The sequence below is a fragment of the Acanthochromis polyacanthus genome, chromosome 5 (assembly GCF_021347895.1).
Source record: "Acanthochromis polyacanthus isolate Apoly-LR-REF ecotype Palm Island chromosome 5, KAUST_Apoly_ChrSc, whole genome shotgun sequence".
NCBI classification, from domain to species: domain Eukaryota; kingdom Metazoa; phylum Chordata; class Actinopteri; family Pomacentridae; genus Acanthochromis; species Acanthochromis polyacanthus.
In genome coordinates this window covers 32,918,001-32,932,540 of record NC_067117.1, presented here as the reverse complement: position 1 = coordinate 32,932,540, position 14,540 = coordinate 32,918,001, and the positions used below count along the sequence as shown (strand labels likewise).

Below are 14,540 nucleotides of genomic sequence, written 5' to 3'. Positions count from 1 at the left end.
AATAAAAAGAACTTAAACAGGCCAATAAAAGATCCTGAATAAACCTACAGGACTGTATTGATGGACAAAATCTACAGAATCCCCATAATATGTTTTAAGTTTATCTTTTATATGAGATCAGTCTTCTTCTTATTGGATCTCAATGAGATTAAACGAAAAACATATACTACCTTCAGCACGACCAAAAATATCTGCTAATATGCTATAAAACCAAAATAATGTAGTTTTTCTAAAATAACCACTTGCATGCTGGTATTTTCCTTCACAATGGAAGCTGTGTGTTATTTTCTGTCTCTGGTAAAGTAGGACAAACAGTCAAATTCTCTGCAGACTGACGTGTTTCTCTAAAAACAAAGTCAGTGTGTAAAACCGGCAACCCATCGGAGAATATTTCAGATTCTCTGTGAGGCGACTCAAGACCGTCTGCTGTGTGTTTTTGTCCCACAAACTGATGGAAGCAGCTTTCAGGTTTGAAACTGTGTGTTTCATATGTAAACAAGGTCAACGTCCAGCAAGCTCAACAGAGCTTCAACAGTTAAACTGTTCTAGACTAAAACACGAGGCAGGTCTTCATCCTGAATGGAGCCGGTTTGATTCTTAGAGATAAAACTACAACCAAACAGGACTGTGAAGCTTCACATTACCCTAAAAATAAATCAATTTACTCTCTTCACGCCTGCAGCTTTTTCACCAAACTCACCGCAAATCTGCAGACGACTTGTGACCGTCAGCTCACAAGTCACAAGTTAAGATGAAGCACAAGGTTTCAGGTTAAACAAGGCAGAGCTGTGTAACTACATTCGTTTAAGACAGTTAATTACTACAAAACTCTCAGTATAAATCAGCATTATTTGGAGAAAAGTGTAGATTGTTTTAAAAAAATCGCATTCATCACAAAAGCAGCAGCTATGATGGAGAGTTTTAGAAAGTGAGCAGAGTTTCTGTGGTATACTGGGCGGATTACACTTTAAAAACTATAAATAGTTGAACAGAAAGTAGCATACTGGGTGGAATAAACTTTTCAAACTGTAAGTAAGCACTTGAACAGGAAGTAGTATATTAGGAGGAATAAACCTTAAAAACTGCAAATACTTGGACAGGAAATGGTATAATGGGTGGAAAGAGTCTTATCAACCATAACTTTGGATGCTATTTGGGAGGAATAAACCTTAAGAACTGTATATACTTGGACAAAAAGTGGTATTTAAATGGATTTTAGAGGTTTTCAAGCATCACAAGTTCAGTAGGTTGGTTGTGAGAAACATGAGTCTTGAACCTGCAGCTTCCTGTTCTGCAGATACTTAACACTGGGAAGAAACCTTTAGCTAATCTTTTCCTGTCTCTCACCAGGGAAGTTCCTTAGATTTGACAGTAATAAACCTCCTGAGTTGTTGTATTTTGTCTCCCCCTGGTGGCTGGAAGCTGCTTCATCCTGAATCCTGCTGACAGAAACCAACAGAGCCGATGAGACTGATGAAGAAGCAGTCAGTTAACGGTCCGACTGAAGCTCTGCAGCGTGTCAGTGTCACGAATCCTCCACCGATCCATCAACGCAACGCACTGATGATTGTGAGTCTGTTGCATCATACTGACATTCTTCAGCAGTGATGCACAAACACACAAACACACAAACAAGGTATGAAATAACTCAGAACAGTCTGTGTGTTTGTTAATAATCAGCTTTTACACGCAACCTCCTTTAAATTTCCATTTTTACTACAGCAGCAACTAAAATCCCTGTTTGCTGCTCCTTCATTGTTCACTGACAGACTAAACACTGCATGACACTGTGGAGTCTTTAAGTAACTTTTTCAGCAGCAGACTGAGACACCCACCCTGCAAGAAGGAGCGCTGTCACAAGTCATTCATTCCAGCTGCTATAAGACTTTATAACATCAGCATCACTGGCTGATGTTAACATAAAACTGGACTCTATCACATCATCCTTTACCACATAATCTGCACAGTTCTTGCACTATTAGAACTTTTCTTGTACTTTACATCATTCCATAAGCCACTTTTTCCATCCTACACTCTTGAACTTACTGTGAATATTATTACGATTATAATTATATTGTTGTTTATTGTTGCTCATACTGTATGCTGTGTGCTGCTGTAACATGGGAAATGTCCCCGGACACGGGGAGTAATAAAGGATTATCTTATCTTATCTTTATCTTATCTATCTTGTCTTATCTTATCTTATCTGCTCACACACATCATGCACTTTTCTTATTTTGTGGCTTTTGAAAAATTCCAATAAGATGCAACTGAAAGTCAAAATTTAATAAAGTGATTGCACCTTTTTTTCCTAATCGAACATATTTAAAATTGTTCACTTTTAGACCAAAAAGAGGCAAAGAATGAACACAGTTGTTTCACACAAAAAATCTGTATTTAAAGACTTCATTCAACATTTATGCAGCAGAATGTTTTTAAAGCTGAATCTAAATTCTGACAATGTTTAAAGGACAATGTACGATTTATACGCTGTAAAAAAAAATCTGATTTTACAGAATTTTTCCTTTCTATTTCACAAATTTTTCACTATTTTAAAAAACACAAAAAAATCAATGAAATTACAAAAAACAACTATAATGTAAGATAACACTAAAAACCTATAACTGTGAATAACAATGAACAATTTAGTATTTTTTAAAGATTTTTGTCAACATCAAAATGCAGTTAAGCTACATTTGCAAATCAGTCACACTGATAATATCCTATTTTTTATTTAAAAGCTAAATGTGGTAAATTCACTCTAAATGTATTTCTAAAATGAGACATAATTAGTGACCAGTAACAGAAAAAGACACGTTGGTTCTGTAATATTACTAATAATATTACTATTAATACTAATATTATTAATACTATTAATTAGTAATTACTAATATAATAATTGTTTGTTAAATGAGAGATAATGTGGACAATTTCTGGCATTTTCTCAACATTTTACTTTGAATTTAAGTCAATAAAAACACATGATGTCATGTAAAATTATGCCAAAAAATGCATTCTTAATTATGGAAAGTTGTTAACTTTTTATGTTATTTTCTGTTTTCCTACACATTTTTTTTCTGCCAAAAATTGTAATTTTTTTCTTCCATGGTACAGATATATCCTGATAAGCCAAAAGCAACACCAAGAGTTTATATTAATTACTCGCAATTATATCATCTCAGTATAAAACTGTTAATGCTAGAACTTTTAGAAGCAAGCAAGAAATATTAAAAATAATGTAAAATCAGCATCTCATCAATATACAAAGATTTTCAATCCTTAAAATGCATTTTCTGTCCTTATTTTTTGATGTGATCAGTTTGTTGTTGTTTTCTTTTTGGCTTTTCAGTATTTCATAGTTGTTTACTTTTGCAAATTTTTAATGATAATTTACATCAGACATGCAAATTGACCAGTTTGTACAATTTATTAATATTGTAGTGTATCACAAAAATACAGGAAAGTCTGTAGACTTGTTCTGTTTTGTTGTTGCTGTTTGTTTGCTTTTTAAAAGTTGCGTGCAAATCTTATTTTGTTGCATAATGGTCATAAGCATTTAGTTTGAAAATCTCTAAAAATTCAAATTAAACCTCCAAAGCTCCCAGAGTCCTCTACAGATTTTATTTAGTATGTATTTGAGAGTGGACAGTTTTAAATTAGTTTATTTTTTACAGACACTACAGTCCGCCTACTAAAGGTTTTTATTGCAATATGTTGGAATTTTTCTATCGGTCACAAACATCAGAACGGTGCAGCATGCATGTATGCACATATTTAGTCTGATATATATTCTAATGTTTACAGAGACTTAAATGAAACGCAGAAAAATCATGCAAAGTATAAATATTCGAAATTATGAAGCAAAAACTCAGTTTAACTTTGCATAAATGTGAGAAAAGTTTGTGGAAGTGAAGACGGCTGCTGCTGTTAATGCAACCGTTATAGATGTGACATCATGGCAGTATGAGGTCAACACACACACACACACACACACACACACACACACACACACACACACACACGAACAAGTCAACACTCTGTAACTCTTCTGCAATCAGAGGCTGACTCCATCCTTCAACCAGCCTCAGTGTGTGTGTGTGTGTGTGTGTGTGTGTGTGTGTGTGTTGGTCAGCGTTGCGTGTTGATTGCACCTCGTTACGGCAGAAAGCAGCCGGATGGTGATGGAGGGAGTGTGTGTGTTTGTTTGTTTTGTTTGTTTCAGGCGGAGGCGGATGGGCGAGTGTGTGTGTGTGTGTGTGTGTGTGTGTGTGTGTGTGTGTGTGTGTGTGTGTGTGCGCGCGCGCAGGGTATTGCCTGAAGTTGCATTTGATGGTTGCACAGGAGAGCAACGAAACCACGGACACACACACACACATTTGAGAGTTAAGAGGAATTCATATTTAATGTTTCTTCTATATTTACATTGTTTACGTTGATTGTTTACGAGCTCCAACAGTTTTTACCTCAATGCTGAAAACTTTCCCTGACATTTTCACCATTCAGACATTTTATCTATCGTCTGTCTCGTGTATTAAACACACTTTAGTGCAAGTTTTTATTGAAAATAGCTGTTCAGCAGCTTTAAAGGTCCCATATTGAGCCTCTTTATAGTAAACTAATCAAAGTTTCTCATGTTCCCAGAGGGTCCATTTCAGTTTTTCAGCTCTCAATGCTGCAAAAATGAATAATTTCACTGCATCTCCTGGTTTAGTTAATGAGCTGCACATTTTATTTATTAGCAATTTATTTATAATATATCTGCATTATAGGAGGCTCCAGTTTCAGGACCGCACGTCCAGGACGTTTGCTTTAACAGTAACCCACCTACTTGCATTAATAGCTAAACTGGACCTAAATTCCATCTAAATAATAATTTATGTCCAAATATTAATGATTTTAAATGTTTGTTCCACCAAAACTGTACTTTCTAACTAACAAGTGATAGTTTTAAGGTTTTTTCCACTCAAAATACTGGTTCCTGTCAAAGCACTTACAGCTAAAAAGGTTGATTCTTCTCAAATAGCACTTTAAAAAAAAAATATCAAGTTATGGTTCTAAAGGCTCATTTCACCCCATACACTTCCTGTCCAAGTATTTACAGTTTTGTTTCACACAAAATATAAGTTCTCCAAGTATTCAGGTTTAATAGTTCACCCCCCTTCAAACAGTATTTTCTAACAAACAACTTATCAAAATATTTTTTAAAAATCACCACAATTTTTCTTATTTTATTTTAGATTATGTTATTCTGAAATAAAGTTAGTTTCATGAAACTAAGTTAACTAAAGGTAGTTTCGTGAAAAAAGTTCTGACAAACTTCTGCAAAGTTCTGGTGATGTGCTTTCAGTGGAAGATTTGTTTCTTTGTCTTTTCTTCTAAGCCAAATTACTACTTTTTGCTCCTCAGATTGAATCGCTAAGACGTCCATGTTTTAATTAGCATAATTAGCTCATTATCACATACAAAGCCAGTGGAGAGAGACAACAAATGATTCCTTTTCACTGAGCTATTGAGAATTTTGCCATCCAGCTGAAAACGTCAGAATTGTGTTTAATGTTTGACAAGTAACATTTGATTCTCATTCAGTATTTTTGCTGTGATTGTCGTCCATCTTGGTCAGAAATCGTTCCTTGTTTCAGAAGGTGATCTGTTATTGTTTTAGTCGTCCAGTTTGGTATGATGTGCTGTCATGAAAAACCAAAGGTCCTACAACTGCAGGCATGAAAATACAGCAAGATGTTAGCCTAGCCGTGCTAGACAACCCACGGCAACGAATTTAATTCTCTGCCAGGGTGGGTCTAGTTACCCTCCATAAGGCTCGAGGCTGGATTCTCCTAAAACTGGCCGGACCAATCACCATGAAGTGTAGAGTCGGAAGGCGGGCGTAACTAAGTGACGACAGAGGCGTGACGATTCTGATAGAAACAACCGGCACACAATAAACAGTTATCTTTCAACTCGGCTTGGGCCACAGCCCTTAAAGATTTGAAGCTAAAATTCAACTTGAAAGATAAACAAAGGACGGCACTGAAGTGTTTCATTGAGAAGAAAGACGTATTTGGACTTATGCCGACGGGATATGGCAAATCCTTAATATACCAGTTGGCTCCGCTGGTTGGGAAGCTAATGGGACTTAGCCACAATCCACCGGTGCTCTAGGAACTATGTCAGCCTATTCGTTGCGCTGATTGGTTGTATACCTACCCAATTGCTGCAGAGTGATTTGAAAGACAACCTTTTAGCCCGCCTCCCTCCCTGTCGAGCGGCCCTAGACCCTTGTGCCTTCAGAACATGGGTCTAGCGCGGCTAGGCTAGCAAGATGTCCCATTAACCATCAAAGAAGTCTTTGTCATGGTGCCCGTTGCTAGCTAAACCACTGCAACCCTTGTGGATGTATTGTTTGGTCTGGAAAGTCAGTTCTGTTACATTTGTCACTGAGATGGAGGAACACTGTCTCGGTTTATTCCAGCTTGAAAAACAAAATGAGGGCTGGTTGGGCGCTATTAAGTGTTACAAAAGTCTTTGTCATGGTATCCGTTGCTAGCTAAACCCTCACAATGCTCAGAAATCAGTTGTATTTGCCAAAATGTGGGAACTGTGATGTAGGAACTCTTTTGTAGCTGATTCCATCTAAAAACAAAAAAAAAAGACCCAAAATGATCTCTGATTGGACGTCATTAAAAGTCACAGGAGTCTTTGTCATGGTGCCTGTTGCTAGCTAAACTGCTGCAATGCTCACAGACGTATACTTCAGTCTGCAAAGTCAGCTCTGTTGTATTTGCCAGTGTGATGGAGGAACTCTGTCTTAGCGGACTCCAGCTTGTAACAAAAACACATGAGTGCTGGTTGGAGGTCATACAGGTTTACAGAAGTCTTTGTCATGGTGCCCATTGCTAGATAAGGGGGCGGCATAGGTAGAGTGGCCATCTTCTAACCAAAGGGTTGCTGGTTCAATCCTGACCTGGAGAGCTCATGTTGAGGTGACCCTGAGCAGGACACTGAACCCCTAACTGATTGGTTGGTACATTTTTAAAAGTTAAGTTTCTGTATTGTTGAAATTATGTTGCTAATTTCTAGCCTAGCTGCGCTAGACCCATGTTCTGAAGGCACAAGGGTCTAGGGCCGCTCGACAGGGAGGGAAGCGGGCTAAAAGGTTGTCTTTCAAATCACTCTGCAGCAACTGGGTAGGTATACAACCAATCAGTGCAACGAATAGGCTGACATAGTTCCTAGAGCGCCGGCGGATTGTGGCTAAGTCCCATTAGCTTCCCAACCAGTGGAGCCAACTGGTATATTAAGGATTTGCCATATCCCGTCGGCATAAGTCCAAATACGTCTTTCTTCTCAATGAAACATTTCAGTGCCGTCCTTTGTTTATCTTTCAAGTTGAATTTTAGCTTCAAATCTTTAAGGGCTGTGGCCAAAGCCGAGTCGAAAGATAACTGTTTATTGTGCGCTGGTTGTTTCTGTCAGAATCGTCGCACCTCTGTCGTCACTTAGTTACGCCCGCCTTCTGACTCTACACTTCATGCTGATTCGTCCGGCCAGTTTGAGGAGCATCCAGCCTCGAGCCTTATGGAGGGTAACTAGACCCACCCTGGCAGAGAATTAAATTCGTTGCCGTGGGTTGTCTAGCGTGGCTAGGCTAGCTAATTTCATTAAGTTGCTTCAACTTGAAGTTAGTTTTAAATCAAATAAGGCAGAAATTAGAATTTAAACTACACAGTATTAAGTCAATCCAACAATATTATGTCAACAGAACCTATTAAAACAATGTTTGCAGCTTAAAGTGTTTATCTGAATCATTAAATCAGAGTTTTTTATATCTTGTGGTCGTGCATTTAATTAATTTGTGCATCTTGTCCCTTGAATTACTTCTTATGGTTCAGTGTTTGTTACTGATAAACTACTAGTTATACAGAAAGGTTTAAAGAATCTTTACCTGAGATTTATCAAACTATTTGTCAAGGAACAGCTCCTACATGAAGTCATGAGAGTTTTCATCTGAATCATTAAGACAAGCATCAGTTTCCGTCTCTTTCTGTTGTTTTATTTCAGTAAATGAGCTCTGAGCTCCCTGGAGAGGAAGAGTCTGACTCTAATTAGCTGCTGATGCAACTCACCTGCATGATGAGGATCCTCACAGCCTCATGTTGGGCTGTTTCTGTGGAATGAAACAAAGATCAGGGGGGTATTCCATGAAGCTGGCTTAGGTCTAAGCCTGACTTATTTTGGTCAACTTCGCTAACTTTAGTGAGAGTTTAGTTCCACCAACAAGGCTTAGGGCTAGCCTGGCTTGGTAACCATGGTAACTCAGCCAGAGCGACAAGCCTGGTCCGGGGCAGGCTAACAGTCAAACTTACTTTAGCTCCATGTCAGAGAAGGTTCTGATGAGCTTCAGAAAGACGCCTGTGAACCGCATGTTACACATTAAATTCATCTTGATCTGTAATCAATGATGTTCTTGTTCGGTGACATACATTGAGACCTTTTTTTAAATTTTCTTATTTAAATAACGCCGGAATAACCGTGAATCAAACTATATCATATTACACTACACATTTTGTCACAGTGTGCAACTGTGGCTCAGTGGTTAGAGCGTAGTTAAGCAGATTAAATGTAGTTTTACTTTTCATTGCGCCATGGGTTCGAATCCACCAGTGGTAAATACTTGGAAATATCCGATTTTCTTTCTTCTTTCACCCTCAAAGTGCAGTCAACACGTAACAGGAATAGGCACAGATTGTCTTAAAATAAGCAGGACACAACAGCCACAGTTTTCCATAAAGAATACCTTCCTTTTACCAGCGGTCCAATCTGATCATGATGATAATCCAAAGGTGAGGCCAAATGATGAGATAACTATTTTGTGTACAAGCTCATTTGTGTCTTCTCCCTTATTTAAATGTAGGGCACAGTAGCACTATCATCTCTAATAAAAATGACATCTCCTCTATAGACCTACATGTTTTTTTCTGCTTTTTCATTCAAAGTTTGAGTGTTTGATGAAACATCTCCACATGAAGTTTCCCCTTTTTTCCAAAGTATTCCTACTTTGGTTTTAGGTGTTACCTGCTGCTTTATTCATCTATGGTGGATATATATTTGTCAAATCAAGAACATGAATTAGGCCTATCAGAGTAAAAAGTGAAAACCACCATCACATTACACAAAACCAGGCTATGTTGTAGCCTCTTTCTCTCATATATATGCATATATATGTTTATACACACATAAAAAATGTCTTCAGTGGGTTTTGAAAAGCTTTATTTCATCAAGATTGATCTCCTCTGGGCCACAGTAGTGTGACAAACTTCAGGGTGAGGAAAAAAAAGTCATCAACCGCTGCAGTTGTGGGTTATCCCTAATCGGTGTCAAAAACTTGCCCTCTGAAAATTAAATTTTCAGACGTGTGCGTGTGTACGCTCAGACTGAGTGCTTCATTACAAAGAAAATAAACACGCATTTAAACGGTCGACAATGCTTTGCCAGGCAGCGTCTCGAGCTTTATTTATCTAAACCGTGTTGCCTTTTCTTGTGATAATCTCCCTGTAGTCCGAACAACTAGAGTCCGAAGAGAAAGTCTCCGCTCTGTTTTTGGACAAAATATCATCATTTCGACGATCAACATGTCTGGGCTTTTTATCTCCCCCGGACACGCGCTCAGCCTGGCTTGGATCAGCCTGGCTTGAATAAGCGTCTCTGAAAAACAGCTGAGCCTCGTTTGTGGAACTACTTGCAGCTGAGATTAAAGTTGCCGCTTGTTCAAGCCACGCTTACCGGCGTAAGCCCAGCCTGTTTTAGCCAGCTTCGTGGAATACCCCCCAGGTGTGTTTCCTCATTCTGGTCCCACAGGCCTGGGCTCAGGTTGAAGGTGGGCGGAGCTACGAGTCATGTGACGACAACATGTCAGCTGTAAAGCCAGGAGGGTCACATGATTATCTGATCACGTGTAAAGAAACGTGTAACATTTTGGATTTTTTCTATTTTTGTTTAATGTTTAATATGTTATATATCCATATTTATGAAATACACAAAAACATTGTTAAATGCAAAAAATAAACTGTGAATTTCTACAAAAAATATATAATAAAAACTGCGAATAACCATGAATTTCTATTTTTTAAAAAGACATATTAAATTTAAAATAAAGCATGATTATCTGATCATGTCTAAAGAGAACCTGTAATTTTTTAATATAGTTTTTTTCCATTTTTGTTTTCTGTTTAATATGTCATATATCCACATTTTTTGAAACACACAAAAACATTATTAAATACTAACAAATAAATAATGGATTTCCATGAATAATGTGAAATAACACCAAAACCTGTAACTTTGAATAACCACAGATTTACATTTTTTGAAGAAATGTTTTATTTTAAAAATAAACAGATTCCAATTAAAACATGATCTGATCATGTGTAAATAAAAACTGCTATTTTTTCCATTTTTGTTGCATGTTTAATATATTATATATCCGTATTTCTGAAGTACACAAAAGCATTATAAAGTTTCGACAAATAAACTGAATTTACATGATTTGTGTAAAGCAACACTAAAGCTTCTAACTGTAAATAATAAATGATATCTTAAATATCCATCCATTCTCTATACACCATTTTATCCTCACTAGGGTTGCGGGCGGTGTTGGAGTCTATCCCAGCTGACTCAGACGAAGGCAGGAGACACCCTGGACAGGTCACCAGTCTGTCTCAGGGCTACATATACAGACAAACAATCACACTCACATTCACACCTACGGACAATTTAGAGTAATCAATTAACCTCGGCATATTTTTGGACTGTGGGAGGAAGCCGGAGTGCCCAGAGAAAACCCACACATTCACAGGGAGAACATGCAAACTCCATGCAGAAAGATCCCAGGCCCAGGGCGAGATCTTCTTGCTGCAAGGCGAAAGTGCTAACCACTACGACACTGTGCAGCCCTATCTTAAATATATAAAATAAATACAAATAATCATCATTTTCATTTAAAAAAAGAATGTTCAATTTAAAATAAAAGATGATTTCATCTTAAATTAAAGCATGATTTCAGTTTGTCTGATCAGGTAAAAGAAAACATTTATCAGGATTTAAAGCTCAAATGTTGCCCTGATGCAGGTGTATGTTGGACATGAGACGTTCAAGGACCACCGGAAAGCTGAAAACCCAACAATTCTTCCTGTTTTATTGAATCAGAATCAGTTTTACTGTTTCACATACGAGGTGTTTGATATTCTGCTTTGGTGCACTACTGTATAAAACAATTTTAAGGAAGAATAAAGCAATTTAGTGTGTTGAAAGTCAGCAGTAATCTTAATTTTGGCAATTTTATAAAAGATAATGTGCCTTTTTAATTTGCTGGATGGTTAAAAATGAGTGAAAACAGTTAATAAACTATCAAAATACTTCATAATTAATGAACAAATCATTGCAGCTTTAACGGTAATCTATTATTTTGTACTAACACTGCTAAAGTTTTATCTAGTCACTGTACTGAGCTGTGAATTGAGTAACAGAAAGTTTGCTGCTCATTTCATTATCGTAAAATTTTGAGATTTGAACCTTCGCAACATGCTTTTTTTAACTGCAGACACACACATGGGAGGTCAAAGGTCACACACACTCTGTGAAACACACACACACACACACACACACACACACACACACATGTCACAGAGGATGGAGTCGTCATGCCAACAGCAGACATTACTGCTGGTTTCATCACAGAGACAATCCCAGGCCAGCCTCAGCATGTGTGTGTTTATAGGGATGTGTGCACACACACACACACACACACACACACACACACACACGCACGCACACATACAGTATTTAAGTGTCTTCTTATCTCAGTTTTGCATCATCCCTGGTGACCTCTGAGCGTGTGCGGTGGGGGATTACTGAGGCTGAACATCGCCTTTCATTCTGCAGAACAGAGAGAAGCGAGAAAAAGAACCAGAACGACTGTAATTGATGAAGTAATAACAGTAATTCAACAGCTGCTCCCTACAGGACTGCGTTTGGCGTTTGATCGGTTAGCAGGCGTAACGTTTGCCCCCATCTGAGTTTAACTAGCCGCTACGCTAACATGCTAACATCACAGCTGAGGGAAACTGATCCACTAAAACCCATTTTTCTCTCCTCTAAAAACATTTGATATCTGTGAAGTCTTCCAGTTCTGTAAAACACACTATAAAAGTAGTTTAAATACACCTCTGAATAAGTCAGAAGTAAGATTCTGTAAAAAAAAAAAAAGTATGAAATTTAATGCTTGTCATTGCAGCCGTGAAGCCATGAAAGAGTCAGCTGTGATCCTCAGTGATGGGATAAAAATTCAGAGTTTTCAGCTGAACTGCAGGCAGTGTTGACACAGAACACAGCGGAGCATGGAAACTAATTAACCATGTAAATAGTTCAATATTTATAGTATGTAGAGTCACCGTTTTTTCTCCAGTGGTGGTAACAGCTGCAGACACTGGGAAAAAATGTTGCATATGATTAGATTTTTTTTTTAAATTTCTGTCCAAAAAAATGATAAAGGAAATCAATCTTTTGCCTTGTCTTGGATTTCTCTCATTCTGACTGTATCAAACTGCACATTAGACATTTCTGAGTTCTCCTTCATGGTTGTTCTGTTTCTGTAGAGGTGCAGGACTTTATGTTGCAGTGAATATTACATATTGCAGTGTTTCAGAGGATTAAATAATCAAATGCAGGATTTGCATTAATGCAGCTTCTTGTCTTTATTACTTCCACTGAGTGGTGGGAAATGAACGAATCTCTCTGATGTGCAGCTTTTGATTTACAACCAAACAGAACTGTTAGTGTTTGTGTGGACTACACTCAACAAAAATAAAAACAACACTTTTGTTTTTCCACTCCTCTTCAATGGCTGTGTGAAGTTGCTGCATATTGGCGGGAACTGGTACATGCTGTCGTATACGCCGATCCAGAGCATCCCAAACATGCTCAATGGGTGACATGTCCGGTGAGTATGCTGGGCATGCAAGAACTGGGACGTTTTCAGCTTCCAAGAATTGTGTACAGATCCTTGCAACATGGGGCCGTGCATTATCCTGCTGCAACATGAGGTGATGTTCTTGGATGTATGGCACAACAATGGGCCTCAGGATCTCGTCACGGTATCTCTGTGCATTCAAAATGCCATCAATAAAATGCACCTGTGTTCTTCGTCCATAACAGACGCCTGCCCATACCATAACCCCACCGCCACCATGGGTCACTCCATACACAACATTGACATCAGAAAACCACTCACCCACACTATGCCACACACGCTGTCTGCCATCTGCCCTGAACAGTGTAAACCGGGATTCACCCGTGAAGAGAACACCTCTCAATCATGCCAGACGCCATCGAATGTGAGCATTTGCCCACTCAAGTCTGTTACGACGACGAACTGGAGTCGGGTCGAGACCCCGATGAGGACGACGAGCATGCAGATGAGCTTCCCTGAGATGGTTTCTGACAGTTTGCGCAGAAATTCTTTGGTTATGCAAACCCATTGTTTCAGCAGCTGTCCGAGTGGCTGGTCTCAGACCATCTTGGAGGTGAACATGCTGGATGTGGAGGTCCTGGGCTGGTGTGGTTACACGTGGTCTGTGGTTGTGAGGCTGGTTGGATGTACTGCCAAATTCTCTGAAACGCCTTTGGAGACGGCTTATGGTAGAGAAATGAACATTCAATACACGAGCAACAGCTCTGGTTGACATTCCTGCTGTCAGCATGCCAACTGCACGCTCTCTCAAATCTTGCCACATCTGTGGCATTGTGCTGTGTGATAAAACTGCACCTTTCAGAGTGTCCTTTTATTGTGGCAGTCTAAGGCACACCTGTGCACTAATCATGGTGTCTAATCAGCATCTTGATATGGCACACCTGTGAGGTGGGATGGATTATCTCAGCAAAGGAGAAGTGCTCACTATCACAGATTTAGACAGATTTGTGAACAATATTTGAGAGAAATGGTGATATTGTGTATGTGGAAAAAGTTTCTTTGAGTTCATCTCATAAAAAATGGGAGCAAAAACAAAAGTGTTGCATTTATATTTTTGTTGAGTGTATTTACATGTGCCAGCATGTGCACAATATTATTGTTCTTTTTTCAGAAGAAAATAAAATAAAATAAACAAAAGTGTGAACAACTTTATGAACATTAGGGAGTGTCCATTACATTGTCCTTTTAGTCTAAAAATTAAATTGGGCTTTTTCATTCTTATATACGCAGCCCATTTTTCCCAACATGCTACAAACCAGCCTTGCTTTTGATTTACAAACACTGTCATCTCTTCCATCTTATAAATATCCAGTGTTATATCCCAGTATGCTGATATGGTGGGAATATCCTGCAATAGCCATTTCTTAGTTTTTGATTTTTTTTTACTTGCAACCAACAAAACACTCATCACTCATATTTTTGCTTTTTCTCCAGTCTTGTGATAAACATCCAAAATAAACTGTTTTTATTTCAAATGGAATCGCACGTTTAAAAAAGTCTTGCAGTGCTCCATGAA

The 14,540-nt window shown here is 38.3% G+C and overlaps 2 protein-coding genes across 2 annotated transcripts in view; both read right to left on the bottom strand.

The window, feature by feature from the left end:
- Positions 1–10,004, bottom strand: part of pnp4a (purine nucleoside phosphorylase 4a) — a 38,347-nt gene extending 28,343 nt beyond the window's left edge. Inside the window, exons 1-2 of the mRNA XM_051948149.1 lie at positions 9,781–10,004; positions 8,124–8,164 (exon numbers count right to left, since the gene is read on the bottom strand). The gene's annotated coding sequence lies outside the window, so the exon portion shown is untranslated. The remainder of the gene's footprint in view (positions 1–8,123; positions 8,165–9,780) is intronic.
- A 427-nt stretch (positions 10,005–10,431) lies between these two features.
- atrip (ATR interacting protein) overlaps positions 10,432–14,540 on the bottom strand; it is a 52,836-nt gene continuing 48,727 nt past the window's right edge. Inside the window, exon 20 of the transcript XR_007941894.1 lies at positions 10,432–11,931. The gene's annotated coding sequence lies outside the window, so the exon portion shown is untranslated. The remainder of the gene's footprint in view (positions 11,932–14,540) is intronic.